A 7,083-nucleotide genomic window follows, 5' to 3' on the forward strand; every position below is an offset into this window, starting at 1 on the left:
CGTCTGGTTTCTCATATTGAGTTCAGTGTGTCAAATCGTAGGGCCTGTTGTCCGGACCTCTGGCAGTCTCAATGTGGGTGCCACAGGGTTCAATTCTCGGGCCAACTCTTTTCTCTATATACATCAATGATGTCGCTCTTGCTGCTTGTGATTCTCTGATCCACCTCTACACAGACGAATCCATTCTGTATACTTCTGGCCCTTCTTTGGAGACTGTGTTAACAAACTTCCAAAAGAGCTTCAATGCAAGTAAAACTAAATGCATGCTCTTCAACCGATCGCAGCCCACACCTGCCCGCCCATCTAGCATCACTACTCTGGACGGTTCTGACTTAGAATATGTGAACACCTACAAATACCTAGGTGTCTGGCTAGACTGTAAACTCTCCTTCCCGACTCACATTTAGCATCTCCAATGCAAAATTAAATCTAGGATCGGCTTCCTATTTCACAACAAAGCATCCTTCACTCATGCTGCCAAACATACCCTCGTAAAACTGACTATCCTACCAAGCCTTGAGTTCGGCGATGTCATTTACAAAATAACCTCCAACACTCTACTCACCAAATTTAATGTAGTCTATCACAGTGCCATCCGTTTTGTCACCAAAGCCCCATGTACTACCCACCACTGCGACCTGTATACTCTCGTTGGCTGGCCCTCGCTTCATATTCGTCACCGAACCCACTGGCTCCAGGTCATCTATAAGTCTTTGCTAGGTAAAGCCCCCCCTTATCTCAGTTCACTGGTCACCATAGCAGCACCCACCTGTAGCACGTGCTCCAGCAGGTACATTTCACTGGTCATCCCCAAAGCAAACTCCTCATTTGGCCGCCTTTCCTTCCAGTTCTCTGCTGCCAATGACTGGAACGAATTGCAAAAATCACTGAAGCTGGAGTCTTATATCTCCCTCACTAACTTAAGCATCAGCTGTCAGAGCAGCTTACCGATCATTGCACCTGTACATTTCCCATCTGTAAATAGCCCACCCAACTACCTCATCCCCATATTGTTATTTATTTTTGCTCCTTTGCACTCCAGTATCTCTACTTGCACATTCATCTTCTGCACATCTATCACTCCAGTGTTCAATTGCTAAATTGTAATTATTTCGCCACTATGGCCTATTTATTGCCTTACCTCCCTAATCTCACTACATTTGCACACACTGTATATATACTTTTCTATTGTGTTACTGACTGTATGTTTGTTTATTCTATGTGTAACTCTGTGTTGTTTTTGTCGCACTGCTTTGCCTTTTCTTTGCCAGGTCGCAGTTGTAAATGTAACGGTCGTCTGATGAGGAAGGATCGGACCAAAGCGCAGCGTGGTAAGTGTTCATGATTTTTATTAACACTGAACACTAAAACAAAATAACAAAGTGAGAAATGACAACGAACAGTTCTGTCAGGTGCAGAAAACACTAAACAGAAAATAACTACCCACAAAACACAGGTGGGAAAAGAATACCTAAGTATGGTTCCCAATCAGAGACAACTACCCACAAACCACAGGTGGGAAAAGGCTACCTAAGTATGGTTCCCATTCAGAGACAGCTGTCCCTGATTGAGAACCATACCCGGCCAAAAAATATAGAGATAGAAAATCATAGAAATACAAAACATAGAAAACTGTGCCCACCCAAATCACACCCTGACCAAACCAAAATAGAGACATAAAAAGCTCTCTAAGGTCAGGGCGTGACAGTGCCCTCCCCCCAAAGGCATTTCTCCGCGTTGGCGGCTCTGGTGCGGGACGTAGACCCCGCTCCACCTCTGGCTTGGCCCACTTTCGTGGCGCCTCTAGTGCGGGGACCCTCGCCGCCGACCCCAGGCTGGGGACACTCTTTGCGGGCCCCGGACTGGGCACCCTCGTTGCGGGCCCCGGACTGGGCACCCTCGTAGCGGGCCCCCGGACTGGGCACCCTCCTTGGGTCCCCAGACTGGGCACCCTCGTTGGGGACCCCGGACTGGGCATCCTCTTTGCGGGCCCCGGACTGGGGACCTTCGTTGCGGGCCCCGGACCTGGCACCATTGTTGGAGGCTCCGGACTGGAGGGCGTCGCTGGAGGGAGGAGATGCAGAGACAGCCTAGTGCGCGGAGCTGCCACAGAGCCCACCAGGCAGGGGAGACCTACAGGAGGCCTGGTCCCTAGAGGAGACACAGGATGAACCGGGCTGTGGGGGAGCACTGGAGCTCTGGTGCGCAGCCTTGGCACCACTCCTCCAGGCTGAATGCCCACTTTAGCCCGGCCCCTCCAGAGTGCAGGCACAGGTCGAACCGGGCTGTGGGGGAGCACTGGAGATCTGGTGCTTACCAGTTGCACCTCTCCACTTGGCTGAATGCCCACTTTAGCCCGGCACGGGCGGAGCGCAGGCATAGGATGCACTGAACAGTCCCAGCGCACTGGAAACACAGTGCGCAGAGCCGTCGAAGGATATCCTGGGCCGAAACAACGCACCGTAGTCCAAACGCGCTGAGCTGCCACAATCTGCCCTGGCTGGATGCCCTCTCTCGTGTGGCACTTGCGGAGGACTGGCATATAGCGCACCGGGCTATGAGTGCTCACTGGCGACACCGTGCGCTTTACACGGTGCCTGACCAGTACCACGCTGCTTCCGGTAAGCACGGGGAGTTTGCTCAGGTCTATAGCCTGACTTCGCCAATCTCCCCATGTGCCCCCCCCCAAAAAAATTTGGGGGCTATCTCACGTGCCTGCTTTGCTGACTTGCCTCATATCACCGCCTCTCAGCTTTTGCTGCCTCCAGTTCCTCTTTCGGATGGCGATATTCCCTTTCCGTCCAGTATCTCCTTCCATGTCCAGGAGTCCTGAACCCTCTGCTCCTCCATACCACGCTGCTTGATCCGCTTGTGGTGGGTAGTTCTGTAACGGTCATCTCATGAGGAAGGATCGGACCAAAGTGCAGCGTGGTAAGTGTTCATGATTTTTATTAACACTGAACACTAAAACAAAATAACACAGTGAGAAACGACAACGAACAGTTCTGTCAGGTGCAGAAAACACTAAACAGAAAATAACTACCCACAAAACACAGGTGGGAAAAGAATACCTAAGTATGGTTCCCAATCAGAGACAATGATAGACAGCTGTCCCTGATTGAGAACCATACCCGGACAAAACAAAGAAATACAAAACATAGAAAACTGAACATAGATTGCCCACCCAAATCACACCCTGACCAAATCAAAATAGAGACATAAAAATCTCTCTAAGGTCAGGGCGTGACAGTAAATGAGAACTTGTTCTCAACTGAAATAAAAAAAGAAATAAAAAAGAAATACTACACAAGGCTTTGCCAATGAGTGAAGCCTCAAAAAGTGTCCCTGTATTCTTCTCTCTCGGCTTTTTAGTATGTTAATGAGATAAAAGTGAATAAAAGCTGACATGGGAGTTGAGAGAACCATTTTCCCGGCTCTTTGTTCATTTGGAGAAATAATTTTTCATTTGATCTAGCATTTACAGCTGCATTCTATCCAGCTTTAATGTGCCTGAATACGTCTGAGGGTTAATAAAGACTGACACCTCAGTGGTGATTCTTTGTGAGCGCGTTCCTTCTTGTGTCTGTTTCTCTCTAAAAAAGGCTTTTGCACTAATCATCTCAATAAAAGCCTTAAACCCGGTGTGCAAAACAGACATGACTAGCATCATACAGGAGCAAATGGGTGTTTGATTCAATTTATTACGGGTTTTGCCTGCAGGAAGAAGCATATGAATGTGATTTATTTGTTTGTTTATTATCAGGGACCAGGCACAATGTAAGTAGAGCACAAGAGTTAGAGAGCCACAAAGCTAATTTCCATCATCAAAACAGTATTATTATTGTATTTCCTGTGAGCAGCTTACTGTGTATTTATCACCAAGGAAAATGTTCAGGGACACTAGAACTTCCTGTCTCTTCCTGACGTTGTCACGTGTCCTTTCCTGTCTCCAGGGAGACCACGGGGGGAAGACAACCATGTCTAACCCATGTTGTCTCTCGGGAGGAGAACGGGCTGCCCCTCACCTGTGAGACCTTCAGCAATGGCACACGCTTCTCCAAGAGCCAGTCCAACAACCTCATTGTTTTCTGTGAGTCTCTGGATAGAACTATGACAACAACAACCCTATAACCCGAATGGTTGTTGTGAATCTCTATTGAATGACTATGACAAGTATAACTTTGAACAAACCTTGCACAACCAGAACTTAACTATGCATTGTACAGTAACAATCCCAACAATAGCAATGTGTGCTTTCGATAACTATAACAATACAGACACAACCTCCTCACTCTTTCCCGCCCTCCCTCTCCTCTCCTCTCTCTCTCTCTCTCTCTCTCTCTCTCTCCCTCCCTGGTCTCTCTCTCCCTTACACACTCCCCTCTCTCTCCCCCTTTGTCTCTGTCCCCCCCTCCCCTTCACTCATATTTATCTCTCCTCCTCCCCCCTCCCCTTTCAGACCCTCCTCAGAAGGTGTGGATAGAAGCCCCTCCCCCAGGTGTTCCTCTGAGCTCAGGGACCATCATACGCCTCATCTGCTTCTCTAGTGGGGGAAGCCCCAAAGGAACCCTTAACTGGTACAGAGTGTGTACATGTGTGTATTGTATGACAGCATACATTGCGATTGTTTAAGTTGTAATAGGTTGTAGCAGTTGAGACTCTCTGTCTGTACAGTACCATGTCCTCCATTCTCTACTCTCCTCTCCACACCGCAGGATGGTAAGGTTTTATTAGACTACCCCAAACAGGTGCCCTCTGATAAAGGCATGTCCAAAGAACTGGTTGTGCGCCTCCAGCCCAGTGACAACATGGCTACCTACCGCTGTAATGCCACCAATAAGGCCAAGATTGTCCTCAACGCCTCTGTCAAACTTATAGTCCAGTGTGAGTCTTACAGACCTACAGACCGGGCTCTGTGCATGAGTGGATTAATATTAGCCTTTATGGGCCTGACTAATAGAGGAGGAAAGCATTAGCTACAGTGCCTTGCGAAAGTATTCGGCCCCCTTGAACTTTGCGACCTTTTGCCACATTTCAGGCTTCAAACATAAAGATATAAAACTGTATTTTTTTGTGAAGAATCAACAACAAGTGGGACACAATCATGAAGTGGAACGACATTTATTGGATATTTCAAACTTTTTTAACAAATAAAAAACTGAAAAATTTGGCGTGCAAAATTATTCAGCCCCTTTACTTTCAGTGCAGCAAACTCTCTCCATAAGTTCAGTGAGGATCTCTGAATGATCCAATGTTGACCTAAATGACTAATGATGATAAATACAATCCACCTGTGTGTAATCAAGTCTCCGTATAAATGCACCTGCACTGTGATAGTCTCAGAGGTCCGTTAAAAGCGCAGAGAGCATCATGAAGAACAAGGAACACACCAGGCAGGTACGAGATACTGTTGTGAAGACGTTTAAAGCCGGATTTGGATACAAAAAGATTTCCCAAGCTATTAACATCCCAAGGAGCACTGTGCAAGCGATAATATTGAAATGGAAGGCGTATCAGACCACTGCAAATCTACCAAGACCTGGCCGTCCCTCTAAACTTTCAGCTCATACAAGGAGAAGACTGATCAGAGATGCAGCCAAGAGGCCCATGATCACTCTGGATGAACTGCAGAGATCTACAGCTGAGGTGGGAGACTCTGTCCATAGGACAACAATCAGTCGTATATTGCACAAATCTGGCCTTTATGGAAGAGTGGCAAGAAGAAAGCCATTTCTTAAAGATATCCATAAAAAGTGTCGTTGAAAGTTTGCCACAAGCCACCTGGGAGACACACCAAACATGTGGAAGAAGGTGCTCTGGTCAGATGAAACCAAAATTGAACGTTTTGGCAACAATGCAAAATGTTATGTTTGGCGTAAAAGCAACACAGCTCATCACCCTGAACATACCATCCCCACTGTCAAACATGGTGGTGGCAGCATCATGGTTTGGGCCTGCTTTTCTTCAGCAGGGACAGGGAAGATGGTTAAAATTGATGGGAAGATGGATGGAGCCAAATACAGGACCATTCTGGAAGAAAACCTGATGGAGTCTGCAAAAGACCTGAGACTGGGACGGAGATTTGTCTTCCAACAAGACAATGATCCAAAACATAAAGCGAAATCTACAATGGAATGGTTGAAAAATAAACATATCCAGGTGCTAGAATGGCCAAGTCAAAGTCCAGACCTGAATCCAATCGAGAATCTGTGGAAAGAACTGAAAACTGCTGTTCACAAATGCTCTCCATCCAACCTCACTGAGCTCGAGCTGTTTTGCAAGGAGGAATGGGAAAAAATGTCAGTCTCTCGATGTGCAAAACTGATAGAGACATACCCCAAGCGACTTACAGCTGTAATCGCAGCAAAAGGTGGCGCTACAAAGTATTAACTTAAGGGGGCTGAATAATTTTGCACGCCCAATTTTTCAGTTTTTGATTTGTTAAAAAAGTTTGAAATATCCAATAAATGTCGTTCCACTTCATGATTGTGTCCCACTTGTTGTTGATTCTTCACTAAAAAATACAGTTTTATATCTTTATGTTTGAAGCCTGAAATGTGGCAAAAGGTCGCAAAGTTCAAGGGGGCCGAATACTTTCGCAAGGCACTGTATATTCAAGATGATAGCTATATTCAAGATGATAGGTGGATTCAAGATGATAGCTATGTTCAAGATGACAGGTGGATTCAAGATGATAGGTGAATTCAAGATGATAGGTAGATTCAAGATGATAGGTAGATTCAAGATGATAGGCGGATTCAGGATGATAGGTATATTCAAGATGATAGGTACATTCAAGATATAGCCTAAAGTTATGCTACAAAGACAGAATCAGCAGCCTCAGTATGTTGACAGCGGTGTCTTGTCCTCTCTCCTCTACCCCTCCACCCCTCCCCAGTCCCTGCAGTGAGTGTGACAATCATAGCCAAGCAGAAAGAGCTGCGTCGGGGCCAAAACCTCAGCCTGGACTGCCTGTCTGGGAGCAGCAACCCCCAGGCCAACATCTCCTGGAGCCTGGGCCCAACCAGGTGAGGGGAGGGAATGTTAAAGGGGAGCCAGTCTGTGGGCCGTGGAGGAGTCAAT

The 7,083-nt window shown here is 46.8% G+C and overlaps 1 long non-coding RNA gene across 1 annotated transcript in view; it reads left to right on the forward strand.

Moving 5' to 3' along the window:
• Positions 1–4,064, forward strand: part of LOC118944476 (uncharacterized) — a 28,033-nt gene extending 23,969 nt beyond the window's left edge. The window contains exons 3-4 of the long non-coding RNA XR_016493270.1: positions 1,272–1,331; positions 3,954–4,064. This is a non-coding gene — a long non-coding RNA (uncharacterized LOC118944476). The remainder of the gene's footprint in view (positions 1–1,271; positions 1,332–3,953) is intronic.
• Positions 4,065–7,083: the final 3,019 nt, after the last annotated feature.

Source organism: Oncorhynchus mykiss, chromosome 3 (genome assembly GCF_057628025.1).
Source record: "Oncorhynchus mykiss isolate SJ-2025 chromosome 3, ASM5762802v1, whole genome shotgun sequence".
NCBI classification, from domain to species: domain Eukaryota; kingdom Metazoa; phylum Chordata; class Actinopteri; order Salmoniformes; family Salmonidae; genus Oncorhynchus; species Oncorhynchus mykiss.